The sequence below is a fragment of the Tamandua tetradactyla genome, chromosome 8, assembly GCF_023851605.1.
Source record: "Tamandua tetradactyla isolate mTamTet1 chromosome 8, mTamTet1.pri, whole genome shotgun sequence".
NCBI classification, from domain to species: domain Eukaryota; kingdom Metazoa; phylum Chordata; class Mammalia; order Pilosa; family Myrmecophagidae; genus Tamandua; species Tamandua tetradactyla.
Genome location: NC_135334.1, coordinates 93,223,409 through 93,238,173, shown reverse-complemented (window position 1 = coordinate 93,238,173; position 14,765 = coordinate 93,223,409).

The following is a 14,765-nucleotide window of genomic DNA, read 5'->3' as shown; positions in this document are numbered from 1 at the left end:
CACTGTCCCCTGATTTGTGAGAGACCAAGAAGCAGGACAGGGATAGAAGTCAGAGATTTGGAGACGCACGGACAATGGGCACGGGCAAGCTCAGAGCTTGTCAGACCGTGAGAAATACACCCAAAGAAGCTGAGACTCTCAAAAAGCAGAAGGCTATGAGAGTCAGGGGAGAGAAGCACTCAAGGAGAGACACCGAAACTCGAGAGTGTAAGAGAGCGAGCTGAGACAAACAAGACGCGGCGGCAGTGTCATTCCTGTCCCTAGAGTCTCTCGGAGGATCGCGCGTCCCGCCCATCTTCGCTGGATCTTAAGAACTCAGCTGCTTGTGTAAAGGAGTTGGGAAGGGGGTCGCTGCTAAAGCTTTGCACGGGTCGCTTCAAATCCGGGATCTGCCTCAGCTCGGAGGGAGGGAGGCGGACTCCGGTCCATGCCAACCTGCATGTGGCCTCAACCGGTGTCCAGTCCTGTGGCCGGGCTTTAGCCAAGCTGTGTCTTTAGCTGGGAAGGAAACTCTTTTTTGTTGAGATTTGCCCGGGTCTCGCACGCAGTGCGACTCCGGGAAAGTGCTTTACACAAAGGCCAGCCTGAGCCCCCCTCCTCCCGCCCCCCCCCCCCCCGCCCCTGTCTAGCTACTAGAGTGGAGTTTGCAGATCAAGGACCCAAGTTCGAGTTCAGATTCCACGGTTTCCTAACTGATTTTTGTGAAAGTCACCCTTGTTCCTGAGTCTCAATTTCCCCACTTCTTAAATATGGAGGTAGTAGCACTCGTTTGGAGTGATTGTGGTAGGAGTGAGACTGTATAAAGAGACGAAGGACTTAGAAGCACCCAGTCCAAAGTGCGGGGCTATGCTAGCAAGAGGGTTTGCTTCTCTCACCAGATGGTGGCTGGTTACTGGCTGCCCCACCAAGGCCAGCCTGGAACCCATTCAGGCTCAGAGCTCAGTTCCTGAGAGGTCTTGACTTTGTCTCTTCCAAGGAGCCCACTGGAATGGTTGGGGACGAAAGAAGGAAGCAGCCACCCATGGGTCACCACCTATCACCACCAGCCTCAGCCATACCCTCCATTTAGGGGTGTTCCAGTTTCTTCCTCAGTCTCCAAATCTACATCTTCCTCTCAGCACTTGGGCTTTTCCAGGCTGGAAATCTCTTATGGACCAAAAACAAAACAAAACAAAAAACCATAAAACACTCCTGCCTGGGTTTCCCCTCCTGGAAACCCAGAAGTCTAAGCAAGAGTGATTTTGTTCTTGTTCCACTAACTTTTTTTTTTTTTTTTTTTTCACATGGGCAGGCATCAGGAATTGAACCCGGGTCCTCTGGCATCGCAGGCAAGCATTCCTGCCTGCTAAGCCACCATGGCCCACTCTTGTTCCACTAACTTTTGAAGCTACCCTAGTTAGCCCCCCTGGGCTCTGGGAGGCCCTCCCTTCCCACCAAACCTAGAGGGCTCTCCTGGGGTTCTGTCTTCTTTGCTTCTCTGACACGTATGTTAGTGCTTAAGTCTCTCCACATTGAAGTCCCCACCTCCCTGCATCCCCCTCATTTATTCACCCAACACATACTTATGGAGACTCTGCTCTGTGCCAGGCACTGATTTAGGTGCTGGGAATACAGCAGTGAACAAGACCAAGACCCGAGTCTCACTGTACTTTCATTGTAGGGTGGGGTGAAAGACAATAAACAAGTGAGCAAGGAATTATTATGATGCCAGTGTGTTATAAGTTCTGTGAAGTAAAAAATAAAGTAAGTTAGAGGGATAAAGGGTGATCACGATGACTATTTATATGGAAAGGTAGGGAAGGCCTTTCTGGGCTGATTGCGCTTGAGCAGAGACCTGAATGAAGGAGGACAAAGGCAGAATCTGGGACCAGATAGAGGGAATAGCCATGTGCAAAGGTCCTGAGGCAGGACCATGTCCTGGCAAGTTTAAAGTACTGCAGATAGCCTGCTGTGTCTGGAGGGGGGGAGGGGGGCTAAGGGGGAGTGTGGTAGGAGATGGGTTCAGAGAGGGAGCAAGGCGATTGTATTCTAAGATGGAAATTCACTGGAGAGTTTGAGCAGAAGAGAAGAATGTCACTATCTGACTTACATTCTAACAGGAGCATGCTAGTTTTTGGAGGACAAGGACAGAAGCAGGGAGACCAATTAGGCTGCTATTGCAGCAACCCAAGTGAGTGGTGATGGTAGCTTGGATGGGGGGGGGGCAGCAGTGGAGGTGGTGAAATGTGGTTGAATTCAAGATATATTGTGAAGATGGAGCCAAAAAGATTTACTCGTGACTGGATGCACACAGTGTGAGCAAGCGAGAAGTCAGGGATGAGTCCTGGAAGAATGGAGTTGGGGAAGAGCAAGTTTAGGGGCAGTAGATCCAGAGTCCAGGTTTGGACACAATACGAAATGCATATCAGACGTTAGGCTGGAAACATAGAATAGGCAGGGTGATTTATAAGGCTGGAGTTCTGGAGGGGGGGATCTGGGTACCAGGAAAGTCCATCTTTCAAATCTCTGCATTCCCAGAATTACTATCCTGGCCTAAACTGCCACCACTTTTGACATAACTGCTCTCCTAACTTCTGCTCTTTCTCCAGCATAATTCATTCACTGCAAGCAGCCTCAGTAAACTGATAAAAGTGTAAGTGTCTCAAACTCTCCAACAGCTTCTCCTTGCATTTAGAATAAAATCCCACCTCCTTATGCTGGCCTAAAAGGCCCTGGATGATCTGACCTCAGCCCGGTTCTTCACCCTCATGTGGAACTACTTCCCTTCTGATAACTCCATTCCGATCAGCCTGAACTCCTTGCCTTTCTGCCACCAAGCTGGCATGATCCCGCTTCGGAGCCTTGGGCTTGCTGCTCTAACCTTTTGCACCTGCATCCCAACTCTTTCCAAGACTGACTGCTTTTCCCATATCAGACCTCAGCTTGAATGTTACCTCCTTAGGACATCACTGACCATCCTTTCTACGGCAGCTGCCCCCTTACTCTGGGTCACATCACCCTGCTCATTTCCTTCTTAGCACAGCCACTCTTCAATTATCTTCTGCATCAGCTTGTTCCTTCCCGTCATAGCCCAAGAAAAGCAGGGACCCTTTGTTTGCCATGGCATTCTCAGAAACCATCTCAAGAGCTGCCGCATAGGAGGCATTTGACAAATGCTGAATGAATGAATGGGCGACATCAGGCCCTTTGAATCTCTATGCATATATTTGAGCTTCTTAAAAATGTGTTGTTAATGAGCATGATTGTATTTCATCAAAATTGGGCAGTCACATACACGATTGGACATGGCAGCTCTGACACACGTGCTGTCCTCAGGCAAGTCTCAGGCTCTCTGCCTGGTGTGTGCTCCCAGCAGCTACACAATAATGTGATATATTAGAGAGAGATTTGGTACTTATTATAATCTTGAGTCTTCTCAGTCGACATATTCATGATAAGAAATGTGAATAATTGTTATATTAGTGATTTAAATTGAAACAAATATTTCTGTCTGCTAGTCCAAGCCTCAGCAGAATGCCTGGCACTCAATAAATATTTGTTGGATGAATGAATGAATTCATTTAATTGGAGAAGACCCTGAGAGTTCTAGGTGAGCATTGCAAACTACTTATCCATGCAAATCTAGATTTTTTTCAAACCTGAGCCAGCAAAACAAAATACAGAAATAAATTGGATGCTGAGACTGAAGTGATTACAACCTTGCTTTTTGTCTTATGTTCATAAAAACTGCCTCAGGGATGTCATCAAGGTGACTTTACAATAAGTAAATGCTGTATGTTTGAACTCACCAAACACTTTTGGTAATCTATCACTCTTGGCTTATAAAACTAAACTGCTTTGACGGCATTAAACTTGATTTCTTCCATAATTAGGAAGAGCTGTTTTAAAATGCACACACACACGATAGTGGTAAAATGCCATTTTTGTGTCAGGCTTCCAAGTGGAGTCTTCTGTTTGCCATAAGACTTTTACTGCTTGAAGAACGTTTGAAAATCACTGAATTCCATGACCTTTAGAGAACTTTCCAGGTCTTGGAGGCATGCTCACCTTTCTCCCCTTCCTGGTTGTACCACATGTTTGGAGAGAGGTTTGTTAACACTGTCATCTTATCTTGCTGCCCAAAGAGCAGGGAGAAGTGTGTCTGCCCTGGGACCTGGTGTCTTTTACTCCTAGAGTGGGGTTACTGGGGGGGTTAGTGAGGGAAGAAAGATGCCAAGTTTGGAAATGGAAAGAGGCTTATATTGCAGAGGCTAGCAAAGGACACCCCTTGGGGGCCAGTGCGTTGAACTTGTTCTGAGAGAGTCCATTTGCAGTGGAGCGGAGGGATCCATTGGAGGGGGGTCCCGTGGTCTCTCTCCCCCTAACTCATGGCTGAGCTGAACTCCAAGAGTGGGGGGCTGTGTGATACAGGGCAAGGGCACACCCCATTCTGGGCCTTGGTTCTCCTAATTCTTGGTTCAGAATGAGGGGCTCCTTTGGAGGCACGGCTCTCTGCATTTCCCCCTTCTCCCTCCCCCCTTTCCAGTCTTCCCCACTCAGCTCCCTGTCCTAGGGCTATAAATGGACACCTGGCTTCTGGGAAGGAATGCAGGCCTGGCTGGGCCCAGCAGCGTTGCACCCTCAGGGAGCGGCTGGCCCCAGGGCTCCCGGAGCCCTTTATATATAGCCTCTGGAAACCAAATCCAGCCTGCACCTGCCCCAGTCTTCAAGCACCCTTGTCCCTGCCCTGGCCAGGGCTGTGGGCACTGCACCCAGGCTGGCACAGTCTGCATGTCTGGCCAGAGTTGGGGGAGGGGTTGCCACAGGGGTGGAGGATGAAAGCAGGCCAGGTGGGGCAGGACCGGTCTCGGGTCCCCTCGCTGTCCCCAGGCTTTCCCTTCCTGTTCCTGGATCCAATTCTGAGTGCTGTCCTCTGTCCTCTGCCAGCCTCACTCCTAGGGAAAGCCTGAAACTGGACCACCACAAGGATATGGGTCCGGGCCTCATCCGGTATGGGTAGGTCAGGAGGACCTGTGATGCTGCAGGATTTTGACATGGTCCCAGACTCAGGGCCAGGGTCCCAGAGCGTCCCCACAGACAGCCACTCTTCCATGCTGGGCACAGTCCCCAGCCTCCGGATTTGGGAGTCTGGCAGATGAATTGGGAGTTGGAGAAAAGGGGTCCACCTGAGCCACCCCACATGGAGGAGAAAGTGAAAAGGAAGACACCAAATAGAAGGTACACTTCCTACCTGGTGTGCAAGGTGGGGGCTGTAGGATGCCGTGTGCCCTGTGGGTGTGTTTGCCCACTGCCACTCATCCAGGCTACGATTCATTAATTCATTCAACAAATTTTTATTCAGCACATGTTCTCTGCCAGTGCTAAGACTATAGCAGGAAGCAAAACACAACTTTCTTTGTCCGTGTGGTGCCGACATTCTAGGAGGATGAGACAAACGATAAACATAGTAATACCTAAATTATACAGCATGCTAGAAGGTGATACATGCTGCACAAAAACATTAAAAGCAAAGCAGAGTGAGCATGATCAAGGTGCCAGGGCAGGGCCTGTGCAGTATCAAACAGGGCTGAGAAGTTGACATTTGAGCAAAGAGTTAAATGAGAGTTGAGACCTAGCTTGTGGACAGCTGGGAAAGAGCATTCCAGGAAGAGAGAACAAATAATTATTGAACACCTCCTATGGGACAGTCACCTCTGCCACGAGTAGGGGATCCATCAGGGACAAGACAGACGTGGCTGGTGCTGTGTGGGTGGGTGGGTGTTGGTGGATAGTTTGTGACCACAGCATGCGAGGTGAGGATGGGTGCTTAATGCACGCAGAGAGGGGTGTAGAGTGCATTTCCCACACAGGGAGAAGGAGGGAGGAGAAACCACCCCTTTCTCCACTTCCTTCACCCCGCTTCTGCACAGTTTTGCAACTTCCCTGGCCCAAGTGTCCCCTCTTACCGCCTGGGTTCTTTCCTAGGGTCTGGGGAGCCAGGTGAGACAGCTTTGCAGGAGTCGAGGTTGCTTAGGCAGAGGCAGGCAAAGCCAAGATTCAATTTAAGAATCAATTGATGCCTGGCTTCTGGAAAGACCTGAGGATTTCACTCATCCAGCCTTTCTCCATCAAGCTTATTATTTATTTAATTGAAGCCTTTTCTCTGAGTCAGAGGTGAGCACGGGGCCTTGGAGGGCCAGGATTCCTGGGGTCCGAAATACAAATTCGCTGAGCTTTACTAAATAGCACACACATAGGTGACAATAGCTTAATGACTGGAGGTGTTAAGGGAGGCAGGGTTCAGGAAGGTGCTAATTACTCTTCCCTACTGAGGACTTTAGGTCCTCAGGACGAGGCCTGCAGGCCAACAGAGCTCACCACCTAGACTGAATAAGACACTTAAAAAAAAAGTGAGTTTACCTTTAAGTTAGGCATAAGAAATAATATTACCAAATTATGGTGTTTCCCCAAAGAGCACATCGTCCTGGCATGGATGCAGGCAGGGGGTGGGTGAGAAGGCCTGTGAAGTCGCCTTCTACTTTATGCACACATGGATGGGTGACAAGCTAGAGGACCCCCTTCTTTGTCTTCTCTGCCTACAATGCTCCCTGGTATCGTGCCTAGGGCCCAGGACTGAGCTCACAGGCGCATTTCCTTGGAAAGACCTTTTCCATTCCTCCCCATACTTCCATGCCCCTAAAGTGTGTCATAGACACGCACCTCACACACTGGGCACACTTCACACAGCATGAGATCTCTCACATTATGTACCGCACACTCCGAGCATACCTCACATTCTGTGCACACCTCACACCCTGTGTACACCCTTCACATGTACACCTCACACTCCATGGACACCGCACACACTGTGGTACACTCACTTCATGTATACCTCAAGCTCTGAATATTTCACACACTGCGTATACCTCACATACTATGTATTTCTCACACCCCGTTCACCCTGTGACATCATGTACACATCACACACTTGGTACACCTCATACTCCGTGTACACCTCACACATTGAGTATGCCTCACAAAGAGTGCACAGTCCACACACCATGCACACCTCACACACTGTCTATACCTCTCACTCATGTACACAGCACACACTGCGTAAACCTTACAAACTGCGTGTATCTGGCATGCATCTCACACACCATTTACACCCCACACACCATGTATGCCACGTACAAGTTTATCTCACATACAGAACACACTTTCCACACTGCGTACCCCTCTCACATCAGGTACACTTTGCACACCACATACCATATACCCCTCAGGCTCCATGTATATCACACCCGTGTATATCTTTACATATATACATGTCTGCACCAAGTACACCTCACCGGCAGAGCACATTTCACACAGCATGAGCTCACATCATGTACCTCATGCCTGTGCACACCTCACACACTGTGCACACCTACACACTGTGCACACCTCATGCACTGCGCACACCTCACACACTGTGCACACCTCATGCACTGTGCACACCTCACACTCTGTGCACACCTCACGCACTGTGCACACCTCATGCTCTGTGCACACCTCACACTCTGTGCACACCTCACACACTGTGCACACCTCACGCTCTGTGCACACCTCACACACTGTGCACACTTGAGTCCCACACTGCTCAGGCTCTATGTCAGGTACATCCACACCTTGGTCCTATTTGGACACTTGCCTCCGCCTAAGTCCCTGGACATCCTTCACCTTATCTAGGAAGAAGTTTGGACATAAAGGGGGGCATATTGGTCGTGACATCCTCCTCTCCAGTTTGAACTTTTGAAGGTGGATTTTCCTGCCAGGCCGGAGGTCAGGGCTGAGGGAGGAGCAGCTCTGGATTGAAGAGGAGGGTGTATGATAGGGCCTGGGGACAGGGACTGTGCCTGTGCTGGGATCCAGTGGGCAGCTGTGGGAGTTGAGGAGGGCCCTCAGCCCCCCACCCCCTTCCTGATGCCTCCTTTCTGCCTAATCGGCCCACCTGCCAGCCTGGGGGGCTCCGAGGGCCTGGGATTAAGGCACACACAGCCGTTGGGCTCCAGGGACAGACGCCAGCTGCTGCCCCCAGCAGCTGCCCCGGCCTCACGCCGCTGAGAGGAGGTCAGGCGCCTTGGGGAGGCCTGGTTCTCTCCCCCAAACCCACTTACCCCTGGCTCGTGGTACCCAGGGCAGGGATCTCTTGGCAGAGGGCCTCATGAATGGTCCTCGGGCTGTCAGAGGTGTCAGTCATCTGGCTCTACTCCACATCCTGAATTGCCACCTCCATGAAGCCTTCCTGGGTTGCTGCTTCTTCCCTCATTTGGGAAAGTGATTTACAGCCCATGTGCCCTAGCTGGCCCACCCTCTCTCCCACAAGCATTCTCTGGTCACAGGATCCGTGGGAGGCTCTGCAGCTGCCCCCGCCCTCTGAGAGCTCCATCTAGTGGGAGGAAAGAGACCCATGAAAGCATCACTGCTATACCCCGTGGGAGCACCCAGACCGGCACCAGACTCTGCTGGTGGCGCTCCAGAAGCCTCCCCCAGGGAGAAGCCAGTCCACTTTGGTGCTGAAGGAGGGGTAGGTGTGCGCAAAGGGAGAGCTGGAGGGAACAGTGTGAGCGAGGGCTGGGAGGCATGACGACATGCCTTGGGATATTCCCATGCGGCTGACCCTGTAACTGGGGCTCCTTTGGGTATTCGGGACCCAAGAGGGACAGATGGTCTCTCTCTGAGGTGAAGACCACTAGGTTTCCAGGTAAGACAACGGGTGATGTCAGGGTGGCGTGAGGACGGACAGCAGGGAGAGGACAGCAGCTCTGCACAGTGGACAGAGTCTACACTGGAGTCGGAAAACCAGGGTTTTCACCTGTGCTGTGCTCCTTCCCACTGTGTGACCTCCTTGAGCCCTTCCACACCTCTTCCTGGGTCTCTGGTTCTCCACACCTTGGAGAGAGGCATTGGACTCCTGGCTCCACCCACCTTGCTGGGGACCCTGCTTCTCCCTGGCCCCCTACTTGACCTCTCTCTTGGGCCTCCCTTCTGCGGACCACAGAGCGGAAGCCTATTCTCAGATTCTGTCTGCCCGGCCCAGCCCTGGTCCGTTCCAGGGGTGACTGAGTAGAAGCCCGAGGCTGTGGCTTAGCCTGAGATACAGAAGTCTGTTCCTCGCTTTGGAAAGGCTTTTCCCTTGGAGGTCCGCACCCCAAGGAGCCCTGGAGGGCCACAGATATCATAGTTGTTTGCTTGCTTTGGCTGCAGAAGCAGTTCAGCTTGCCTTGAGCCCTGTCTGAACTTGGTCTAGGAGAATACGATGCTGATGTTGCCTGACCTTGGTGACCGGGTCACCAGTGCCTAGGACTGTGTTCCCAGGTGTGTCTGCTGGACTTCCCAGTCAGATGCTGGCTCTGCCTCTTACTTACCTTGGGAAAGTCACTTCTCTCTGCATCTCATTCCCTCCAGCCATAAAACTTGACTAATCCTCTCACCCACCTCAGTGGTCCATAAAGATTCAAGAAGTCAAGGCATGTGACTCACGGCACAGCCTAGGAGCTTAGGAATTATTCTTGCCTTCCGTTCTCTCCCTTTGGATGGAAGCTATGGGCAAGCAGTGGGTGGGGGTGGGGTGGGACAGTAGGGAGCCTGGTCTGGTTATTACGGGCCCTTGATACTGGGGGCCGTGGTGGGTGGGGGTGGCCGGAAAGGTGGGTGAAAATGCAGCCTGTGAAGTATTGTCTGCTGCAGTGGGCGTCGCTGCCTCCACTGTGTGCGTGGGCAGCCTGCCAGCCGCCCCCAAACAAAGCCTGGCCTAGGGGGAGCAGAGCGGGCTGATGACAGATGCAGAGGGGCTGGTGCAGGCAGGGCCAGGAGTGGGGGCTGGGGAAGGGCCAAGGAGGAGCTCTCTGCCAAAGGCTGAGGTCCTGCAGAGTCGACCTCTCAGCGGACTGGAGTCCCCACCCTGTTCCAACACGAGTGACAACCTTTATCCCCACTGTACAGCACAAGAAACAGGCCCGAGAGGCTAAGCACCTCGCCCAAGATTCTCATATGCTTGGTTATTGAGGCTCTGAGCCCAGAACGCTGGTCTCCTGACTCTGTACTCCGCCAACGCTTTGAAGCTCATAGAACTTACCTTGGACTCGATGGCTTCTTGAGGTCCCTTGTGCTCAGGAGTCTCTGAATGGACAGGCCTGGACTTCCCCTACCTCATGGCCCCAAAGCAGGAACAACTTGTGGTTACTGATTTGGTTTCTCTGTGGTCAAGAGGTGGCCACCTCTGCCCGGATGTCTGACACTGACCCATCTGGCTTGGTCTTGGATCCCAGTGTCCCTCCATAGCTATCTTGGAATGGTGGCTCAGACTGGACTTGGCCCAGGAGCTAAGGGAGAGGCAGGGGAGGTGGAGAGGCCGTGGAAAGAGAAAGAGAGAGAGCCCTTTGCTGGGGCCCATCAAATATGCTCCCCACCCACTCAGCAGCCCCCCCTCCCGCCCCTTTTTCCCTTCCCAAACATTTTTCTATTTTACTTATTTTTTTTGTATGCTGTATGGCGGGGGGAGGGGGGTCACATTTCATTCTTTTTCCATGTAAGCATCCCCTTATTGCAGCACCATTTGTTGGATTTTTGTTTGGTTGGTTTTTCATTCGTTTGTTTGTTTTTGGGAAGTGCATGGGCCAGGAATCGAACCCTGGTCTTCTGCATGGCAGGTGAGGATTCTACCATTGAACTACCCTTGCACCCCTTTTTTTCACTTTGTATGAAGAATTTCAAACATACAGAAGTAGAGACAATAATCCAACCAACCCCATTACCAGCTCTGACATCCATTACTCGGTCTATACCTGGCTTCTTAACACCTCACCCACTTCCTCCCCTGTTGTATTATTACAAAGCAAATTTCAGGCATCATAGCATTTCATTTCTATCTATTTGTTTATCTTTAAAAGATAAGGACTTCTTTTTTTTAGAAAAATAAACACAATACATTAGTCCTAAAAGAATTAACAGTAATTCCACATACCATCAAATATCCCGTCAGTAATCAAATTTCCAATTGTCTCATAAATGTTTTTGTTCATTTGAATTAGAATCCAAACAGGGTCCACACGATATGGTTGGTTGATACTCCTCTTAAGTCTTTTGATCTGAAAACTCCCCCTCTCCATATGATTCTTTTATTGGAAAAACAAACAAACAAAGTACCTGGGTTGTTTGTCCTGGAGAGCTTCTTACAGCCTGGATTTACAGATTGTATCCCTGTGATGTGGTTTGATATCCTCAGTGTTTTCTGTAAATTGATAACAGGATAGAGGCTTGATCAGAGTTGGATTTCCTTTGCTTTGGTAAGCCTGCTTCGTTGGCGGGGTTATGTTCTTTCCTCGGGGGCACTTAATGTCTGGGTGTCACCAACCAAGTTTCTTTGGTGTCTACACTCACGGCCTCCTCCTTCTCACCTCCCACTTTCTCATCAGGCTGTTGAAGACAACTCTCCACTGAAACAGCCACCAGGAACCCCATGATTGCTAAGGGAGTATTTCTCCCCGTTTCCCTTGCCTTAGAGGAGTCCCTATAAGGTCACTGTCAACTGTAACTACTTTCTCTAAGTGTTCTACTTCCTCAGTCTCTAAGATCCTTCCAGCTCTAATCTGACCACTGGCCTTTCTTTTCATACCTACTTCTCTTCCCTCTAATGCCTGCTCTGTCCCTTAAATGCTGATGTTCCCACCAGGTCTGCCCTTGGCCCACTTTTCTCTCTGTAGAGTCATTAGTCATTTCCAAGCTTTAGCCACCATCTTCATGTGGATGAATTCCTCTGTGCAAACTCATATCCAACTATCTACTGAGCAGCTGATGTCCCACAAGTCCCTCCCATTCATCACATCCCAAATGTCGTCACCATCATCCCCAGAAATCCTCAGGAGATCTTTCTTATTTGACAGACCCCTATGGGCCCTGTTGCCCAGAGTAGAGACCTGGTGTCATCTTCCCCCTTGCACCTCCATCTAATCAGCTGTCTCATCTGCTCTTCTCCTCTACCGTTATTCTAGAACAGGCCCTCCACACCTCTCATTTCTGCTATTGCAATAACCTCAAAACTGAGGTCTCTGCCTGGAGTCCCACACCCTCTAACTCCAGCCCAACATTGCCATTCAGCTGCTCACTCTAAAACGGAAAGTTAACAGTGTCTCCCCTATGCGACATCCACTAGGAGCCCCTCACAACTTCCAGAATAAAGTTCAAGTATTCTGGGATGACATTCAAGCCTTTCCAGAATGCCTTCCCTACCTATTCTCTGTCCACATGGCCCGATGTTTCCTAGGAGGTGACATGGATTCCTGGGAAAGGAAGGCTCATGCAACTGGGTCTTTGCTCTCGCTGTTTCCTTCCAGGAATACCCCGTGCCTTTTATGGCCTGCCTAACTGCTACTTGCCCTTTAAGGCTCAGCTTGGATCATCTCATTCAGAAAGATTTATCTAATACTCATGCCCTTAAGCCTTACTTCCCAGGCTGCTTCAGTGTCCTCTCCTTGTTCCCATGCCTTGGTTTCCTCATCCATAAGAAGTTATCATAAGGATAAAATACATAAATAGAGGTAAAGGATATAGAACAGTAAGTGGCTTGATAATGTTCTTGTTCTTCTTATTATTACTATCTTGACACAGCATTTACTGTATCAGGTTGAAACTATTTGCCTGTCCTAGACTGTGAGCTCCCCAAGGGCTTGCTTAGTTCTTGCTGCAGTGCCCAGTGCCCAGGCAGCCTCTACCACAGGCCTACCCCACGCATCCATTCATTTGCCTATCACGGCAGAGGCAGCCAGTTGTCCAACATCCATATTTCACCTTTGCATAGTGCTAGACCTTTTATTTGAAAACACGGCCACCTAGCAGAAGAGTGAATGTTCTGAGTCCCTTGCAATTCAGTGTGGCCATGTGACTAAGCTTGGGTCAATGGAGTAAAAATGGATGTGATCTGTGTGCAATTTCTTGGTTATGACCTTAAAAGAAAGGACTTCTTCTTTCCTTCGCCTCACTGGTTGGAATATGGGTGATTGGCAGGACCTGGGAGACATTTGTGGTAGGCAGAAAAATACCTCCCCCAAATGTCCACCCTAATCCTCAAAACCTGTGAATATATCTTTTTTCTTTAAACATTGTTACTGTGAAATATAACATATATACAGAAAAAGCAATAAATTTCAAAGTACAGTGTAACAAGTAGTTATAGAACAGATTTCAGAGTTTGGTATGGGTTACAGTACCACAATTTTAGGGTTTTCCTTTTAGCTGATCCAAGACACTGATCCAAGATGGAAAGAAATATCGATATAATGATCCAGCAATCATACCCATTTGTTAACTCCTATCTTCTCTATTATAACTCCTCTTTCTCCTTTGATTTTTCTCCCAATCTCTAGGGCTGTTTGGGCTATCTCCATTCTAACTTTTTCATGTTGGAAGGGGCTGTCGATAATATGGGGTAGGGGGGTGGAACTAGGTGATGTTCTGGTGAGGCTGCCACCTCTGGGTTTCAGAACCGATTTGGCCTAGGAACCCATCTGGAGGTTGTAGGTTTCTGGAAAGTAATCTTAGTGTATGAAACTTTTGTAGAATCTTAGATAAAGCCCTAGGTGTGACAGGAATGGTTTTGGGAAAACCTAAAAATATGTTATCGTAAGGATTTTGATATGGGGAGATTCTCCTAGATTATGGGTCCAATGCAATTACAAAGATTCCTTATAAGAGAAGGAGGGTCGGAGCTGGAGAAGGAGCTATGAAGATGGGAGCGGAGGTCAGGCTGGTGTGGTTATGAGCCAAGGAATGCAGGAAGTCCCTAGAAACTGGACAAGCCACAGAACAGATTCTTCCCTAGAGCCTCCAGAAAGGAACACAGCCCTGCCAGCACCTTGGTCTTAGTCCTATAAAGTCCATTTCAGATTTCTGACCTCCGGAACCATAAGATCATAAATTTGGGTGTTTTACGCAACTAGGATTTTTGTAATTTATTACAGCAGCAACAGGAAGCTAATACAACCTCTTAGGTCATGTGATGAAGTTGTTTATTGAAGATGGCAGAGCAACAAGATAGAAAGAACATGGGTCTCCGTTGTTATTTAACTGCCATGCCAGTCTTTGATCACCTGTCTGGAATTCTATGTGAGAAAGTGATAAACTGCATTTTTAGGTGTCTTTGTTATTACAAAAACCTAACCTGTATTCTAATTCATATGCATACCTACTATATGTCTGGCATTGACACAGCCCTGGGAATAATCTATAATCTACTGCTAAGTGTGGTGACTGATATATATCTAGGATATCAGGTAAGTAAGGTTTGTTTTCCTCATTTTGCAAAAGGGCCAAGCAAATGGGTGAATCCCCCCAAACAAATAGAATGCATGCTCCTGAGGTCGGAAACAGAGGTCTGAGGGTAATCTTTAAGGAAGATAAGAAGTGAGAGCCAGAGGAAGGGAGGCAACATAAGTGATGTGGGCAAGCCTGTGGGGTCTCGGTTGTAATCCTGATTCTGCCACTAACTGTGTGACTTTGGCAAATCCTTCAATCTCTCCAAGCCTCAGTTTCCACATCTGAAAAATGGGAATATTAATTTACATTTCTAAAACCTGTTGTGAGTATGAAGTAGGAGGATGCATGAAAAGTGTATCCAGAGCACAGAGTACCATAGTAAGTGCTCAATAAACAGCAGCTATCTTTAAAGTCTCACTTGTCTAAGACTCAGTGGTCAGTCCCACCCACTGAATGTTGATGAGGCCCAAAACCCTGCCATCTCTGTGACT